This window comes from Syngnathus floridae, chromosome 5, assembly GCF_059516105.1.
Source record: "Syngnathus floridae isolate MCC-2025c chromosome 5, RoL_Sflo_1.0, whole genome shotgun sequence".
NCBI lineage: Eukaryota > Metazoa > Chordata > Actinopteri > Syngnathiformes > Syngnathidae > Syngnathus > Syngnathus floridae.
The window spans coordinates 12,090,035-12,110,348 of record NC_142417.1 but is presented as its reverse complement, the minus strand read 5'-3'; positions in this window follow the sequence as shown (position 1 = coordinate 12,110,348).

Genomic DNA, 20,314 nt, shown 5'->3' with positions numbered 1-20,314 from the left:
CCACTTGAAGCATTTTGCATAATTATATCATACCTTCCAATCTTTTTGGTGCATTGTTCCTGCGGTTTGAAAATGGACAAAACATCTGCCATTCTTTCCAAGCACTTGTTGTGTGACCTCCATCTGTGAGCGTTTGTATGCCGGCTGCTGGGCCACCTTTTAATCATCACGATATCAACAGGATGATTGCATTCTCCTCCTGCTGCCTCTCTGCTGTTTGTGTCTCAAGTGTGTTTTATAGATTAACAGAGATACTGTAAACTTATTGTGCCTCGTGTGAGAAATGACAGACCTCTGTGTATGCTGACCCTGACTCAGCTTGCCGCTGCTTACTCAGAGACTCTAAATGGATTAAGTTGTCAGTTGGACGGCCCATCTGAGATTTTTTAATATCCAGCCTGAGGTGTATCAAGCCACCGTCTGCCAAGCGATATCAGAGGGATTTACTTTGCTTTTATTGCATCTTTCGTTCTCCATTTTCTCATCAAGGACATGGTCATGCCCTCGCTGATTCCTTAAGGTGTGCATAGGTAAAAATAGATTCAATGAACTCCAATGCGAAAATCATCTTTTATAGCAGATGGGAGGTAGGCCAATTAAAAGGCCTGGTTTTATGTCTTGGCGGTTTTCCATTGTTGACCAGGGTAAACCCACTCTGCTTTGGCCTCCACACAAAAGACTGATAAAGGAGAATGAAAAACAAACACTGGTGATTCTAGGTGACTTAATGGGTTTGAGAAGAGACAGGAAAAAAAGACCACAAGCTTTTTAACTTAAATGGAGAGGGGAGCACATGAGTGACATGCCCCTTTGTTTTAGAGTTTGACTCGAGATCCAGATCTTTTCGACCTTGATCTCAATCACGTCTTTCAGTGTGTTGGTGCACAGTGGTTCTTCCTGAAGTCACTTTCAGGTTGGAGGAGCATCGAAATAGTCTGACAAAAAACATGTCTGTTGTTTTCTTGTTTGCAGATTTTCTCTTCTGGCAAGCGAGCTTGGTTTGCTCAGTCTGCTTATTTGTGCCCGTGTTTGTGTGTGTGCATACCCTGAGTGATGAGGAGTGGGTGTTTTCGTACCATGAGGTTACATTGGAATTTTTACTGTTGTTTGTGACAGAAAAAAATATACCAAAAACATCAAACAAATATAGACAAAAAAGTGATTACAGTTTTGAGTAGTTCGAATGTAACTTTAAAAAGTGTGACGCATTCCTGGCTCATTATATTCATCTTTAGAAGAATACTTCATTATAGAAGTTGTGGACATTTCTTTTCTTTCATTTTTAATACAGAATAAAATGATAGTTCTACAATCATCTCAACCATGAATTCATCCATACTGTTTACACAGTTTGGGCTCCTGGGCGAGCTTGATTTTAACTCTGGTGACCCCGGACTGGCCACCATGTTTATAATAATAGATTTTATTCATCATCACAGGCAACCAAGAACATTGATATTCACATTTACACCTACAGCATGTGGAATGAGTCTTCAATTAACCCAGCACACAAGTTTTTGGGATGTGGGAGGAAGCGCATGCAAGCAATAATTAAACACCACAATTTGGACCGTGGTCAAACGCACGTAGAGTGTGAACATGCTTTCCTTCTGACTAGCCCTTCTAATTAAAATTGAGGAAAAGAACTAATTGACTCACATGTCTAATAAAGGCGAAATTGAGTTTACTGCTGCAAATTATGTTGAATGAATAACAAGGAATTGATCATATCCCCCTGTTGTCAATTGCCCATCCCTACTTCACAATGACTTTCCTGGTAGCATGTACAGTTTATAATTTCCTTAGCTTTGTCGAAATAATAACATTTGATAATATGTCTATTATTTATTAGTTGTATACTGCGGTTAATTATCTTACGTTGTTTCTCTAATCAAAATACATTTGATAGACAATGTTAATGACCTCCTCAATACTAAACTTAGGAGGCATTATAAAAAGTTCAGGGTGAATTTTTCAATCTATATGCTGTAGGTACTAGTAACTGAAGAAATGAGATGAGTGGTTTGCTTATAGAAGCCTGAGACTCGGTCAGGGAATCACTTTGGCCTGTTTGCCAACCCTGTAAAGTGGCAGACTTTGTGGCTTTATGTTATATAACATCACAAATCCTTCTTGTTAAGATACAAGCTGCACTACGACATTGTGGCTACTCAATAAATACAGCATCTCCCGAGTAGATATAGGCTGCAGCTAAAGTGTCAGGTGTAGCTCAGATGCATTAAAGGGTCTAAAGCGAGATTGGCATGGACGCTCACAAGCAGCAGATTTCAAAGAACTCATAAATAGTTCTTAAATAAAAGATGAGCACAGAAGACTTTTCTGAATGGATACATATTTTTCACTCACCCTCCCTTCAAACTAGTGGCCTACTTGTTGATTGTACCCTCAATGTTCCACCTTTATTTATGTAGTGCTTTCACAACAGCTATAGTGGAATCCCTTTCTAAGATTTGTGAAAGGATTTGCCTTTTTTTACTTTGTGGGGGGAAAAAAACAGCAAAAAAACCCCCCAACAACAATTAACCACGTGCTTATACTTTTAATATATGAATGAATGAACGAATGAATGAATGAACCTCAATAAGCAGCAAGCAAACGCACTCAAATTTCTCATCAGATTTGAGAGTGGTGAAATTTCATTGATGATGACTAATTAATCAATCTGTGCTTTATAATGAGACTGAAAACCAGATAGGTTTATAGAATTCTGCATGTTACAGGAGTAGCCTCAAATCATTCATGTGGAGAAACATCACATCCTTTTCATTTGTATGTATTTTTCTTTTGCTCTCTGGATTCTTTTGTTTCTCAATTCAATTCATCTGGCACATCACCTCAAGGTCAACTTTTTGTGATGCAGTAAAGTATATATATATTTCTAAACCTTAGGCATTTTTCCCCTCAACATTCTTCCTGTTTCAATCACATAATAAATGTGAATAGTCACTATTCCTAATCCATATGGATCAATAAACCCGTTCCATATGATGGAACAAATTACAGTGGTGACTTGAGATACAAGTGACCAGACTTGTTTTTTTTGGAGATCCGAGCCAACGATGGAGTGATTTTTTGCTTTGACTCATGAGCAAAAACTTAAGATACAAGCGCTCTATAATGGCAGGTTATTCAACTCACTTCACAAGAAGCAGCAGTTTGGCAGATTTAATTGGTACATATTCTTCAAAAACGATGCATTGAGCTGTTTATTACCTGTTTCTTCTGAAGGTTGCTGTCAGAATAAACATAGCACAAAAATGTGTGTATTTAAAACAACCTTAGCCTCCTCAATGCTACTATTCAGTAGTGACCGCCATCTTTGTGGAATTTTCTAAAAAACATACTGTGACCCTCATAAGGATAAGCACTTTAGAATAAGGAAGGATGGCTTTTGTTTCCACGAGCAATAAACCCTTTCTATGGTTTATGGTTGAGTTTTAACTAAAACATAATTAGACAGCGGGTAACTAAAGAGTTTGAAAAATTGTAGCACACCAACTTTTTGTTGAAAATCTATCGTTCAAAATGGTGCTACTCGTGCATGGCATATTTAAAATGTGTTGCTTACTTTTCCCGCAAACATAAAGTAATTAGTTTTTAAAGTGATGAAAATGAAGCAGCCAAAAAAACATGCTGCCACAAGGAAATCCTGAACAAAATAATCTTTTGATCAATGTGTAGTTTTAAAAGAAATGGAGAATGGAAAATTAGGTGCGCTTCTAAATCAGTTGAAGTCAAAGTTATTCCAATTCATCCTGTACTCTTATATCTGAACAAACTACTAATCAGATCCAATATTCTTGCAGTATAAAAACCTCAGCTTTGACAAAGTTGATAAAGCTCAGCTTTGATTTGAACTCTCAGAGAGAATTCATCACTTGCTATCGATTATATTCTTTATTATTTTGGTATTGCTGAAGAAATAAAATGCATTAACTGGAGAGCTAAGATTTTTAATATGTATGTATTTACATAGCTACTTCGCGAATGAAGGAAATCAGAAAGAGTGATTACCCCCCCACATATGTTTACGTTATTTATGTTATTTAAAATGTCTTATCTTTGTAAATCTACAGCCTTTAAAGGAAACATATATTATGCATATTTTCACAATGTAAAAGAGGTCTCATTGTGATGAAAGCTCTTCATTGTTTGATCAAAATACAAAAAGGATAAAGCACTACAACGCACTTAGTAATCACTTGAAATTCTTTAAATTGAATTTTGGCAGGGGACAATTCGGTCCCACGTAGAGCCACTGCTCATCCCGACTATCTATAAAATGGAGAGTACGACTTTTGTTACCATGACAACCGGGGTCAGAGCTGAGGCATTGCTACTACATTTTATTATTATTTTGCTATATGAGCATTGTAAAGAGAAGGTCAGTGATTTGACTCCAATTTGACAATGTAGAAGTGAATTCTATTTGCTATTGCTCATCTTTTTCATCAGCATAACATGTCAGGAACTCACTGAATTTAAAACAGTCTTCATTAAAGCATTTCATCATGCTGTAACGAAGGAAAAAAACCACATGCCATCTTTTTATTCTATTATATGAGACATCCTGAAGTTTGAATATATTATTCAGTTCCACAAAACAAATGCACTCTTGCATGTAGGTAAATAAGCATCTGAACAAACTTGGTTAACAGGAAGACTTGTTTTATCTCAACCGCCGCCTCCACCCCTTATGCTACTTCCTCTCAGCTAAAATCTGTGCACCTGAATCCAATTTTTCTTCCAATGAATGCTCATCCTGTTCCCATTGTCCTTATGTCAGGATGACATACTGTTTCACCTGTCCAATTTCAGGCTGACCCATCGGATATCATTGAGGTGTCCCGATAAGCGTGAACCTGTCAAAGGTATTGATGTCGTGGGATATAGGCAGCGTGAAAGCTATATATCACAACAAACTTATTCTTTTATGACATTACAGGAAAGAACACATCCCGACTGGAAGGAATGTTTGTGGTTACAAATATATGCGGCTAAATCACAAATTAATTTGAGAGGTAGTTCATAATTCATGTTTTCAATGAAAAAAGTAGCACAAGGGCTTGAAAATTAAGCAACGGCTGACTCACAGGCTCATTTGTCATGTAAATATATTTGAGTTCAGCATTCCATGCAAATTTTAGTCGTAGGTGTCTTGGCTTTTCAGGTACATTGCACACAGAGTTCTAAATAGCTTATGGTTTTAAATGTCATCCACCTGATGCAAGGTGTTTTTCCTGCAGCACCGGAAGCCTGCTATTAAACAGAGCGAGGACGTTAGAAATGATCAACTCCTTGTGATTAACTAATTGTGCTCGCATGCGGTAATAGCATACATAATTAAAATGTAATACACGTGGGATCATTACTTGATGTTTGCAGTTGTGGATAGCAGGACAAAGAAAAAAGGGTTGACTCTTGCAATTAAGCTCACGTTTCAAACACATAAACATTGATCTCAATGGAGTACACAAATGTGTTCTCTGCTATTTTGGTAATGTTTATCTCCGTCTGCAGTCTGCACTAAATGATCCGATGAAAGAGTGAAAGAAAAGCATGCGGATGAGCATTAATCTGAGGGTGATACAGAGGAAGACTCATCCATCTGTATGAAGTGAATGATGCGGCACAGTCATTTCACACGTTGGATGAAAGCTCTTTAATTTCTGGGCCATTAATTGGAATGATCCTTTTCTCAATAAAGTTCTCATTTTAAATTAACTTTAGCGAAGGATTTATAATGATTTTTCCTGATAAATTCCACACGTACTCCTCCCCCAACATGGGCACCAAGCTTTAACACATGCTTCATCCATAAAAATGTAAACTTCATTGATCGCAAGGAAATTTCTCTCTTTTAACGCTGTAGTTGAGGCAAAAAGTCTCTGCCAAACTCAATGAATTCAAATGTGAATCTGGTTTTGACTTAACATACGGGTAATTAGACTAGATGCAATAACACAGCGACCTTGGAGTAACACACCTGGATAACAAGATATCAAACAGCACCATCCATCCACACTTTGAAAGCCACCGCCACTTCTGCTCCCTGCTCAAACAGGCTGCTACCTTGAAGCTGAAGCTCATTAACTCTTCCAGACATTGTTATGTACTCCCTCTTTGATAACTGACAAGTGAGTGTGTGTGTGTGTGTGTGCGTGTGTGTGTGCATGGGTGTGCCAGGCTGTGTGAACATCTTAATAGCATGCCATCAATTGTGTTCACTTAGAGCTGATTCAAACGTGTATCCAAGTACGTATCTATGGCGTCAAAACAAAAAAATGACCTGCTCATTATCTTGACCACATTATTCAACTATTTTAGAACAAAAATACCTTAATACCTTTGGACAATACATACAGTATGTTTTCTTAAAATAACAAGGTATTTTATCGATTACATCTTTTCGTCCGTCCGTCCGTCCGTCCGTCCGTCCGTCCGTCCGTCCGTCCGTCCATCCATCCATCCATCCATCCATCCATCCATCCATCCATCCATCCATCCATCCATCCATCCATCCACCCTTTTCTGCTTATCCAGGTCGGCTCATGGGTACGGCAGCTTGGGCAGGGAAACCCACTCTTTCCTCTCCCCAGCCACTTTCTCCCTCCCCTCTCAGGTCATTCCCAGGCCAGCCTGGTGGCATATGGCCTTATTTAGCTGGAATGGTGCCCATGTTCTCAGTGTAAAAACAAGTAAAAGTTCAGTTTCACGCCAGCGCAAGTCTCGTCTAATGTGTCTGGGGCCGTCTTGCGCTCTTCTGGGCGCGCAGTCTCACCCCCCACGCACCTTTTCTTTTTTTTACCTCCTACACATCCATTTATGATGGTTTAAGTGATTCTATCACATCTTTGATAACTTTGAGGCTGCATTGATTGTGTTCAGGATATTGTTCTTAAACAGCCGCTCACAATTTGCAATTCCTTTAAATGATGACGGTATAGTACAACTCTTCAGCACATCCAAAGTTTCATCGACTTAAGATTTATTGAATCACTTGAATATTATCTTTATTGAGAATTGTTGTTTTTTCTTTTATATTTGCATGTTTTGTTGAAAATGTGTATTATGAATTCCACAATACATAACAAAGGCAAGCATGAAGACAAAACTCTCCCGGAATCATGTTCAAAAAAATAGATCCAAACCGTCAATAATGCCTTAGTTTGTTACATAATTAATGGAAGTTTCGATCGTCACTGTCAGGGAGGTCTACTTTAAGACACAATCTGCTGATTTATTTAGTTAACCTTTATTGAATTGAAAATTGACCAAAAAGTAGCGCAAACGTAGAATAATAAGGTTAAATATACTGTTGCAATGCAGCGTGGGAATGGTGGTATTAATAGTGAGCGGTGGGCGAAAAGGCGGTGGATTCTTTCCAATATTTGTTTAATAGATAATCAGGAACTGAAAGTGGTCAATTAAACAGGGAGTACAGTTCGCAGTGGTGGGTGTTAAAGGGGACTCCGGTGACAAAACAGATGACGGCCATGTACGTGGTGTCCTGCCTGTGAAGGATTTTTTTTTTTTTTTACAAGTTTATCTATATACAAGTCTATATTTCAGTAAGGTTGGGAGGACAGTCATGTTAACCAGAGGCAGTTTAACAAATATGTTAATGAAGATTTATTGTGGTAGACTAATGGATGGAGAGTGTTTGTGTGTTTCAAATATAAGTGAACAATCAAGCCAGATTTCCAGGTATATGCATTTTTGTAGGTATAGATTTGCTTATATTCAGTGATAGCTCCAGACTGGAAAGTGGATTTTGAATCTTGTCAGCATACAAAGTGCCTTTAGCTTGAAAATCGAGTGTTGGACCACATATAGAACCCTGCGGGACATCTTTGAGAAGTGGTCTGAGAGAAGGGTAAACAAAGTTGGAGGCCAATATTCCACAGTAAAATACCTTAACCAGATCCACAAAAATAGCAACCCAGTATTCTTTATTGTCCATGGCACACACAATATAATTTATTGCCTGTCTGATATACAACTGTGCATAGTTTTATAGTTATAATGGTGTTGGACTAAACAATCTGACGGCTGAATACGAATGTTAATATTTGGTTCCACTCATTCAGTTAAATAAAGAAAGTCAGCACATTTTTAAAATATCTCTGCTGTTGTCTCTTTTTAGAGTGGGTAGGTGTACATCATGCCATGTCTCTCATCATAATTACCATTCATTTAGTTAGTTCTTGCTAATCTTTCATTCACAAATCCACACAACAATACTATAAAAAGAATAAGCCTTCGTTGATCAATTCACCAATATGCAATAAATACACGGACATGGTTGTAATAAATTCAGACTAAAATGCAATTTATTTTGAGCTCTTTATCATCTGAATTAATCTGGTTTTTGCTCAGAGAGACCAGGTGCAATCACCGAAGGAGGTTGGAGTAAATCTGTTGCTTAATTTATTTATGTCAACTTGGCAACCTGCCAGTTGCAGCAGATGATTTCATTTATTAGCGGAGAGTGCCTGATATAACTGGATTACAATCTAAAATTTTCTGTGAACCTCAGCGTTTGTTGAACCCAAAAGATATCCTTATCCATATCAACGCATGGTGCAAATGCAGTGGCTTGGTATTTTTTATTATTATTATACGGGACATTGATATTGAGGTACACCTACTCTCAAAATCTTTTTTATAACTATTTAGGAAGTACTAGTTACATATGCTAGTTGTTTCATTTGTTTATTGGGCTGTAATTTGTTCTGCACTCACTCTTGAGAGCATTATGTCCTCCAGCTTGTTGAGTCTTTGCCAGCTGTTTGCTTGTTTTTCACTGGTGATCTGGATTTTTTGTTGTTGTTATTTTGGAGGGGAAAATAAAACTACTGGAAGGAATGTTGATGGGAGCATTGGGAATGAGTAAACCGTAACAATAAAATGGATTATAAAGCGGAGATACTGCAACCGTAGTGTATTTGTTTTCTTCTTTCATAACCATTTGATTTACTGGTGACTGAAACCTTTGGGGTCCACATTGTCCATGGACTTTAAGATCTATCCATATCATCATTAGTATACTGCTGTGATGAAATGCAGGTTCATTCATACTGTCTAAATTATGCAATTGAATATCCGCTCGGTAATAAATGTAAAACACAAACTGAAAAGAAATTGAGCATGCCACTCGGTGCCTCCAGAGTCCCTTCTGATGTGAACAAATCACAGTAATAGTTACATCACCAAATTTCGAGGGTGTTATTTATGTGGATGACACACAAGGACACAAACTGCTCCTGTGTTAGGAATTTCCAATTTTTTCCTCCCGCCTGAACATGTTCACGCTCCTGAAGCCTGGGAGAGTGGACACTGAGCGTCAATGAGATTTTATACCATGCTGTCTTAAATGTCCGGTTTGTCAGGCCCAAAGCAGACTGCTGAATTTGCACCGGATGGATTCATTGGACAAGATCGAGCTACCTCAAAATCCCTTGCGGCATAACGTATTGTTGTTGACATAGAAAGATTAGAAGCAGCTTTCTTCCTTCGGGTCTTGGGAAAAATAGTTCTCAATGTTTCAAGTTCCAAACACCCATATTTGCCGCTTGTTTTGAAAGGCCTTATTTGTGTAGATGTGACAATAATATGCTCATACCCCAATAGTTTTAAAATGATGTCAAATAGTGATTTCCTGCAGCACACACACAACATAGCAAGGTTGAAGAGTATTTGCTGCAAGACTCTCCATTCTGCTAAATTATCCTGCAAATATGTTGTGGTGTTTTGTTGTCATTTTGATTAAATTTGGGTTTTACTCTTTCTGTTTATGCCGATCTTCTTCCTCAAAATATTCTGATATTAAGACAAATTCCCTGCCTTTTTGTCATAACAAAATTAGAGTTTCAGGTAAACACAGAGGAGCACGAAGGGCAAAGTCCTTGTTTTATCTTAGTGATGGGACGCTTCTCATTCATTTAAGAGATTAAGGTGGATTGATGGAAGAGAAACTTTAAGTGCCTCATCATTTGCTACCTCTCCATCTTTGAATCCTCTACTCCCATCCTACGAACCAGGAACCACAAACATATTTTCAGCCAGCTGGCAAGGCTGCAAAAGACCACAAAAGTCAGTGGGAACAAAAACAGGACCACATAGAACATCTATCCAGCAAAAAATGACAGCAAGTCATTCTTGGACCCGACCACCTACACAAGCTTCGCACTTGTGTGCTGAGTGTAAGAGTCCATCGAGACCTCGTCAAGCACTTAGCCTTCTGGAAGGACGTCAAATATAATGTTGACACTTAATGTGGTCATTTGGTGCATGTTTCGGAGTGATGGCTTTTCAATTAATATAGCTCACAAGGCAAAAATGCTCTATTAATTTTAATGTATTCTACAACGTCGATGTACCCTGTTGAGTACAGGAGACTGAAAAAGTTATGTACTATATGCTGCATATTACCTTTATTGACCTAAAGTTGAAATGTTCAGAACTGTACAGACATTTTTCTATTTACGATGTGTGTTGCTCCAAGTCTTGGACTTGTTCACTTATCATCCGGTTGACTCACCCTTGTAATGTGTGACTCCATGGTCATTAGAGAATGCAGAAAGATAGGAACCCAGGAGAAAAAAATCACAGAGACACAATGGCTGAACCCAAGTCACCTTTCTGCTTAGAATGTGCCAAAGAGGCCTAATTTTGTCATGTTCGATATTTTTGGTTATGCTATGGTTTGCTACGAATAAGTGGCTAAGAAGCAGAAATACGTGTGGCTGGGCAGCTCTTTGGTGGTCAGTCCCTGCAGGCGCATTTTGAAGGTGCATCTGCAGCATATAAAACATTCAATTTTATTGAGTTACATTGAAAAAACTATAGACTACAGTATCTTAGGGAGTCAGATTTAATTGTCACTGACTAATTATTTAAGCTATGCAAATGCATCCGGCTTGGCATAGTTGTAGTTGACTCTTTATAACTGCACAGATGCTGTCATTAATAATAATAATAATAATAATAATGAATTACTGTGACTTTATATGAACTTGTGTTACGATGTTACACACTGAACTGGTTGCCTGCCAATCGCTGTGTTTGTCTGCAGTTGCAGTTCATTTTTATTAATAGTGACACACCAATTAACGATGTATGAAAAAGTCACTTACTAGAGATGGATGGACATGCGCTCTGCAGCTGGTCCTCAAGCTAGGTCCTGTACAGGTCAGCTTCATCTCTGATGCACTCAAAGCTCCTGTAATAGGCGGTGAAATTAACATTCTCTGTGCACTTCTTGATGGTCCTGTAGTTTGCGGGACTTTTGCCAAATAATTAATCTGCAGCCGTCGCTATGTTGTCTGTGCTTGCAAAATGAAGAAAGTGGTTCTTCTTCCCTTATTTCCTTCTTTAAGCAGGTAATGCCATGCTACATGTGGTGCGAGTGACATGAGTGACGCTCGAATGCACAAATGAGCATTTGCGATCAGATCCACATGAGACGCTCGAGGCGACACTCCATTTTGATTGAACTGTGTCATTATGCTATATAGAGACGTTTGAAAGTCCTTGGCCACATATTTCCTAGGTGGGTGGCAGGAGAGTGTAAAGCAGGGGTCATCAATGTGGTGCTCTTATGCACCCACAGGTGACCCAAAAGGACCACATAAGTAGCTCGTGGTCCCGTTCCAAAAATAGCACATCAGTGATGGGACATTGTGATTTTCTAGTATTGTTGTAGAAGTGATCAATGCTGTTTTACAAATAGGGCCCAAGTGTTCTTTATCAAAATATTCATATTCTGCTCATTCTCTGAGTCAAATGTATTGATGGGCTTTGCACAACAATGACCGGCTCACTCCAAATTATCCTTTAGTGCCTAATAAGTTGTTTTCATTATGAACATGTAACACTTTTTCTCAATTTATATTTGATCAGCTCTGCTGCAATGACCAGCGTAATAGTGTACGTCGAAACATCTGCCGTGTGTATGATTGCTCGTCAGAGCACCACAGTTTATGATGCTTTCAAGAGTAGCTCAGAAATCCATGGAATGACATATCATAAAGGAATTTAATTGTTTCAATGGCTGTAAAAGTGTGTGTGTATTTTAGGGGTAGAGGGGAGACACTGTATTCAGGAGAGCCTGGCTTGTATGCCTTGTTACAGTGCATCTGATTCTGACAATTACCAAATTTTAGCAGTCTTAAATTGTACTTTTTGCACAGCTCATGCTAAGACACAAAGAGTTAGGAAACCGAATGAAACCATGACAGTCTCATGAGATGACTGAATAAAAAGGAAAAACTGTTTGACAGTGAGGCTTGGTTTTCTTATGTGTTTGCAGTGTTGCTTTCTGGATGCATGCTGTCAAACAGCCCACCATGAGCGATTGAAAACACTCGCTGACACACAGTTTTATAATCATCTCCACTCACGCTGTCTAGCCAAGGGCGAGCTCCTTTTCCCAGTCACGTCTGTATTATTCCTGCAAACATTTCCACTTTTGTAGTTGTGGTGCAATATTGGGTGAACTAGAAATTAAAGAAAATAAAATGTGCGTCTCCACCTTGGGAAATTGTGAGCAGCAGTGTGGCTCCTGCATATCTCATCATGACTATTGTGTTGGGCTCACTATTTTCTGTGTTTTATTTTGGGCTTTATTTTCAGATTTAGCAGGAATTTCCAGCATGTTTGCCATCCTTACAAACAGACGTTTGCGGTGGATTGGCCATGTATCCCGTATGCAAGATGGTCGACTTCCCAAAGACATTTTGTATGGTGAGCTCGCCTCTGGCTCTAGACCACTCGGAAGACCACTTCTCCGCTTCGGAGCTCGAAGGAGGGCAACATCGCACCAGCACAATTTGAGACACTGGCCGCAGATCGCTCAGGGTGGAAAGCCGTTACCAAATCAGTCATCAAGAAAACGGAAGAGAACAGAGAGAAGAAAATGGAAGGGAAAAGGGCTCAAAGACACAGAAGAGATGCTCAGCTACCCCGAAACTCTACTGCCTTTAACTGTGACATCTGCAACAGGGCATGCGGCTCCAGAATTGGACTCTTCAGTCACAGAAGGAACTGCAGGTCCAGCAACCAATGACCACCAAGGCACATAATCCATAGTCTCTCGAGACTGACGGAAGCCAACAACAATTCTCAGATTTAATGCATTTGTTTTGGACATTAATGAAAATATGGAACAAATCACATCCCATATTCATTGAATTCAGGACATAACATCAAATGTCCAAGTAAGGAACCATTGACAGATATGTGTATGATTTTTTATTTTTATTTTAAATGGCCAACTCCCCGTTTGAACTGATACATAAAAACATTTAATCAGCACACAGTCGAAATATAAACAATAACAAAACATCTTAAGCATTAACAGGCTGTTAAAAGGCATGATGGCAAATCCCATAACGGCAAGTGAATAGAACATGGTGCCTGTTATGCACTGAGGTCTTTCTAGCAAAATATCCTACTATTCTTTCATCACTTCAGCTCTGAATACGTGTGTTGAGCACAATGAATCGTACAGTACAGGTCGGACCACAAAATCGCTTTCTCTCATTCCTATTGATATGTTTTTCTGCAGTCTGTAGCCAAAGCAGCCAAATGTTGTCTGAAAGATTGATGCTAGGTAATCCTTCAATTGCCTCTGAGACCAGTCTTCATTCTTTCAGACTGAGCTGGATTAGATGGTGCTAACAGGATTGCCTTGGAAACATGTTATTAATTTTAGGCCTCTAAAGCTGGATAGACACATTTGAAGCTTCATGAGTGAGAAATGCCCATACTGATTTGAAGTTCTTCCTCTCTAATGTACTTAATAGTTATTCCATGGATGGGGAGGTAATTCAGTAAAATGAGAGAGACTCTCCATGAACATTAGTTCCACATGTTGGATTCACGGTGATATTTTTTTCATGTGCTAGTGTCTGTATAAGAGGATATTAGTGTGCCTCTCATCGGGAAGCCCAGCTGAGTGAAAGCCAACAGCAGGTGTGAGATTATCGTTTCCTACTGCTCTTTTTCAAGGTGAGCAGATGTATGGCTTTTGAAGTCTGATGTGAAACAAAAGCTGCTCTTATACGTCAATGTTACTGTCAGTATAAACATATTCCCACACTGAGCACACTGTACACAATTATAAGGATGAGACATTATAATGGCTCACACGCACACACACGCACACACACGCACACATATTTAGGCGATAAATTAGGAAGACCAGGAGGACCAGATTCTGACCAAATGCTATTTCCCTAATATGTGCACTGATGAGAGAACTGAGAGTGAAACTTGGCTGCAGATGAAATGAAATGAAATGAAATGAAATGAAATGAAATGAAATGAAAGGAAATGAACCAAACCAAACCAAAACACACCAAAATAAGAAATGGATCAGCAATCTGTCTTGTTTCTTGCAATGAGATTAAAAACACAACAACAACAACAACAACAACAACAACAACAACAACAACAACAACAACAACAACAACAACAACAACAACAACAACAACAACAACAGTAACAACACTGGATTTTCACTTGAGACTACTTAAAGCCGAAATGGTTACCAACTGCACCACTAGGTTAAGGACGAGTATTACAGATGCTTAATTTTAATATTTCACAATTGAAAAGATCACATTGTAGAAACTCCAAGTTGTTCGAACTACACTTTTTCAACCCAACACTCATATTACCTCACAAACAAGATGGTGCACAGTTTTGCACCACGACTGAACCTTTTAAAGTTGACTCCTTCAGTGGCCTGTATTTCCCCCCTTTCAGATGAAACATTTTGAAACTGATTGATTCCCAACTTGATCCTGCTCTCTCCACCTGTAGTCAACCGCTTCCATCAAGTTGGCAGAAATGCCACCATAGAGTTATTGATTTTTGTACCCCTCGCATAGAAGAGGACATAGACTTTACTCTCAAAGTACCAAATACAATTCCATTATACGAACATGGTGGATACCATGGAGAAATGCAATCAACAAAAGTTTGCAAAAGGAGCAAGACCTTAGGGATTTCTGTACTTTATAGTTCATGTAGTATTTAGATATCTGCTATAGGCTGCTTCTCTGCTAGATTAATGACATTATTTGAGAAAGATTTATTTCTGCTCACCGTAAGGAACCATTGTGGAGTAAGTATGATTAATAGTATAGTAAAATTATGATTAGATGTTAAATGACAGCCTCATGTTCTGGTAAAAAGGCTTTTGAGAAGAGTCAAGGAGGCTGAACTCTACACAGTGCATTTATGATTTGTGAAGAATACACTAATATCCACCTCTATTCATTTCACTAAATGTTATAATGTTTTTCCATTGTATGACTATTCATGCGCTTACTGCAATAAAAAAAAGATCAATCCAATTTAATGCTACCATGTCCTCATACCAGAATGCTAATCAGTTTAGATGATGAAAACAAAAGAAGAAAATACAACAATTTCCTGCGTTGCATTTGTCTTATTATGTAAGGGGCAAACACATTAGGCCTGCATTAGTAATTTTAGGGTGGAAGATTTGAATTTAACGAACATACATATTTCAAATTTGAAATGATAAATTCCCATTTTAGTTTAGATAAGTAAAGCATGTGATTTTGGCTTGTACAAAAAATTGAATTTAATTGAAATTTACCATATTCAAATAGTGCTTTGTACAGGTGTGTTGTAAATTACTACAAAGTTAGTGTAGTAATAAACCTCAGCTTATATACTTCTAAAACACATGTTCTTGCAATGTACAGCAATCACCTAATTTAACAACCAAATTAATTTGAAGACCCAAGCAAAATAACCCCAGAGTTTTCGATGGTTCTTTCACGCTGAATGGGGGAGAAAAGCCCCGCTCCCACATGACAGGGTGTCACAGCTCAAGTCTTCGTATCAAAGTCACCTTTAGTGTCACTGCTTCATGGAAAGCTGCCCAATCATGAGCCTGCCAGGTATTAAGCATTTTTAATCTCACTTAATCTCCCGCGAGTTTCATCCAGCCTTCCTCTTCCAAGGAGTTAAAACTTTATGATTTATGGTTACGATTTTCCTCTTCCTTTCCGTTACATTTCCCTTGATGTCAGAAAGTTGCCTCAAGGTTATCATCGTTGTTATCCTGGAAGAAGCCATGGACAGTCTGAGAATCACAACTCTTGTGCAACAATTATGCCTCCCTGGTAGAAGTGGTGAAGGGATCAGAGTAAAATTTATTGGTAAGGAATCCCATTTTCAGGAGAAAACCTGCAGAGACTGTCCCAAAAAGCTTTGCTGGGTTGGATGCATGCATGATAAAATGCTGCAGCATGCTTATGTCACCTACTATGTGTCAAGGTGTCAAGGCAAATGGTAATTCTTAAAATCCACTGAGATTGACAAGTAATCGTGAAACACCGAAATTACACTTTTCACAGAAGTCTGGCAGAAACAGTAGCCAACTTTGAATGCCAACAGCGGGCAAATTAATAACTGTCTGAAGAGAAAATTATTCACAGAAATGCTACACACCCAGCTAAATAGGACAGGAAACCAGAAATTAATTGAGTTTGGAAATTTATTCCCGTTCACTACTCTGAGAGTAATTGTTGGTGTGTATGGAAAGGATGAGTGCGCTTCCCTCTCTTGAATTTCCAAACGCAGCCTTTGTTCTGAACCAATCAGCAGCTCGTGCTTGAACTGTTTCCATCTGTACTGCCTGACGCCCTGGCACACCATGTCCCCCAGTTGGAGCACACTCGCTCACTCCGATTATGGAGCACTCGGAATAACCGAAGGGCACATTTCAACAATGCTTTGCGTTTCAGAAGTTTGAGACTTTGCGTGAATCACTGCGTGCTCAGAATGGACCAAACCTGCCCTACATTATGTTTGAAAATAAATAAATCAATACATCAATAAATAGTAAACTGTCCTAAAGTTTGGATATTTTTTACGGATTATTTATTTATTTATTTATTTATTTATTTATTTATTTATTTATTTATTTATTTATTTATTTATTTATTTATTTATTTATCAAGAGGTTAAGTGCTCACTGTCTCAGGTTGGAATGGTGTCTTACACAGACTGAATGTCTCTTTTCGCAAATGTTCAAAAGAATTTCGATCAGGGCCCCTTGTATGCTCCAAAAAAGTCCAATGTTTTGTTCTCAGCAATCCTTGTGTATCTGTGTTATTTTTTCCCTCTAGGGTTGTGGTCATTATCTCTAAGGTCATTACCACACTTGCTATGATGGAAATTTCTGACACTGGGCAGTACATTTTACTACAGAATAGATAGTCTTGAGTTTTAAATGTACCTAGCACCAAGTCAAGACACTCATTCATTTTTTAAAATCAACATAAAACTGACTTGACAAAATCTCTTGTTTTGTCTCATTTCTCCAAACCATATTCTCCCAGCAGCTTTGCTCCCTATAATAAGTAATAAGGTATTTTAGTGACAATTGTGGTTTTTATGTTTCTTTAAAAAAGGTTTACCAACAATTTTCTCCACGTGTGTTAACGCCCTGTGAGATCCTTCTGAGAGGCTGTGAGATTTATGTGTGCGGGCTGCCTGTAGGTTAACTGAGTCTCAGATGCAATTGAGAAAGTGGCTATGGTGCTGGCAGGGAAGCCCAGCTTGAAATCCCTCTGAAGATGAGTAAAATTATCAGAGGAAAGGTGACCTCTCCCACACAGGTAACAAGAAAAACACATTTGAGACAGATGAGTTTTGTACATCCTAGATGTATTCCAAATCCACCGTGACGCAAGTGCGAAATATTATCGAGAAGGAACGCAGCATATTCCCCTCGAAGAACGAAGAGCTGCTATTTCAGTCGCTGCAGTACATAATTATGATGGATGTGCATAGGTCTCGGTGGCCGTGGAGGCAGAGTCACAGCCTGCCACGTAGCTGTTGAGCTGTTAGTCAGGGCAGACAGACAAATGCACATATTGTGTGGGTGATCTCTGAAGCTGGCAGGTGTGAGAGTGCAGCTTGTGTGGGAACATCTTAATAGATTATACAATGCAACAGACAAAGGATTTTCTTCCTCTTACTGAGCAGAGGGTTTCTTTTCGGAATGGACTTGAATGGACTTTTAAGTGAAAATGGATTTTGTGATCTAGTTCACATAAAAGGCATTTTAAGAACACGAACAACGTGTGCTGGCAAACTCATACGAAAAACCCTCAGATGAAGAACTAGTTTGCGTAAATATTTGGGGCCGTCAGATATGTGGGACTTTATTTAGTTAATTTTTTCAGCTAGTGATGAATAATTTCAAAAATACTCGTCTTTATTTTTTCAACTATGTCACAGGACAGTCACCGACAAGAAAAAAAAACGTTCACCCGATGAGCAGATTTGCATTTTAAGTTACCCAAACATGCATGCTTATAAAATGTGTGAGGAAGACATGGAGGGGCACATGTAAACTCCACGTAGAAAGACCTGGAGTGGCAATCAAGAAAAACATTGACACTCACTTTTACATCTGTGAGAAATTTACAGTTTTCAATTGAACTAATATGCGTGACGCCAACATTTTAACAACATCCGTGCCTGACTTAAATTCAAGATATTGTTTCATATCTTAATCATGTGTCTGGTTTGTGTGTCACGTCTGCATGTTGTAGAGAATATGTTTAGCTTTGTCCGATGGAATCCAGACACACTAAATACAGACTACTATACAGCATTGCATTGGATATTTGTAGTGGTTGTGAAGAAAACTATTTAATAAATCAGTTTTTAGAGCCGCGCACAGTCTGCCCCTGGGCCTTACAAACAAGCAGCACACTCCAGCAAAGACAGATGAGAAAACAAACATTTAACGGTCTTAAAGGAGACCTGATATCTGCACAGTGCTTTTGGAGCGGGCTGGGGCTGAGGAAAACTGCAATTAAAAAGAAACAATCTTTTGAAATGAATTAATTGTGTAGCTCATGTCAACACAGCAGGGACGTAGTTTAGCAAAAGATTAATTAAATGAGCAAATAATTAAAATGTAATACAAGTACAATGAGGCGAAACATAATCATACACAATGTAATTGAAGCTTAAATGACACCTTTTATTGTGTGTGTGTGGGGGGGAGAAATCTAAAAGCTTTCTGTGTTTATTCTTTTTAGCCTTTTATTTTCTTTATGTGCAGGCATGCACTGGTTACATTACAGTAAGATCGAATCACATGAATTTAATTTACAATAGTCATATTTGAATGAACTTTGACATTGTTTTTGAAATAACATTGCTAAATGGACCCAGTTGAAAGGGTCAGAAGCATTAAAAATGTCCCGCATCTCCTATAGCATAGTTATTTTCTAGCCCCTCCCCCATGAAAAAATACAAACAGACAGACAAACAAAAAAAGCACACACAAAGAACTTTCATCATCAGATTCCGTTCTAATAGTGGCGTCCCGTTTTAATCCATCTGCTTTTCAATCCATTCTTGATTAAATGTACACACTGACTGATTAAACTTGATCAAGGGAAGACTTCTACTTAAGCTTGAGGTTCTTGATTAAATTTCATATGATGGATTCCCCAACATGTTTTTTTTTTTTTGGGTTTGAAAATAATATACAAGTGAACCCCCCTCAGTCATACTGACTCTTAGTCCGTTAGATCTGGTATTATCATGGACACAGCTGGATAAAAGGTCCGTTTCTTTTTTGATTCCTATTAATGGTGCTTATGTTGACTTAATTGAGCTCATCTCCCAGGATACGAGACAAGAGGCTGTAACATTAGCCATCTCTTGCATGCGGCTCATTGAGATGCAAGGACAGTGCTGTCAGAGTAAACTGCGCCTTGGCAGAGATGTGGTTGGGCTGCCGCTGCAGGGACATGACAGCAAGTCTCAACCTCTCCCTCCCTTCTCATGGCACATGCTCCTCAGGGCACATAGCCACACCTGTGTATTGAGCTGAAAACATTCCAAAGCTAAATTCACTCTTTCCCGCTGCGCCAAGTCGGTGGGAGTTTGTGGTCAAGTGTGAGACATTAGTGCTGTTACGTCAACATCCATCTGAGGGGAAGAGGGGAGTGTGAGAAACCAAGCGGGCCATCTCCTTCACATGTCCTGCACAGAATCAGCGCAGGTTATTTGCCATGTCGTGTCCTTTAGTAAACTGTGATGCCTTTTGAGATTTCCAGCCCAAATTTGGATAAAACATTCCACCGATGACTAATATATAGTGAGGGATGGAACGGATTAAATGTCACCTGCTCGCTGTTGACAATAACTTGCAGCTATGTCTAATGACAGATTGCAGAGAGCTTTACCCGGCCTCTCTCATTCTGCTTCTCAGCTCAGC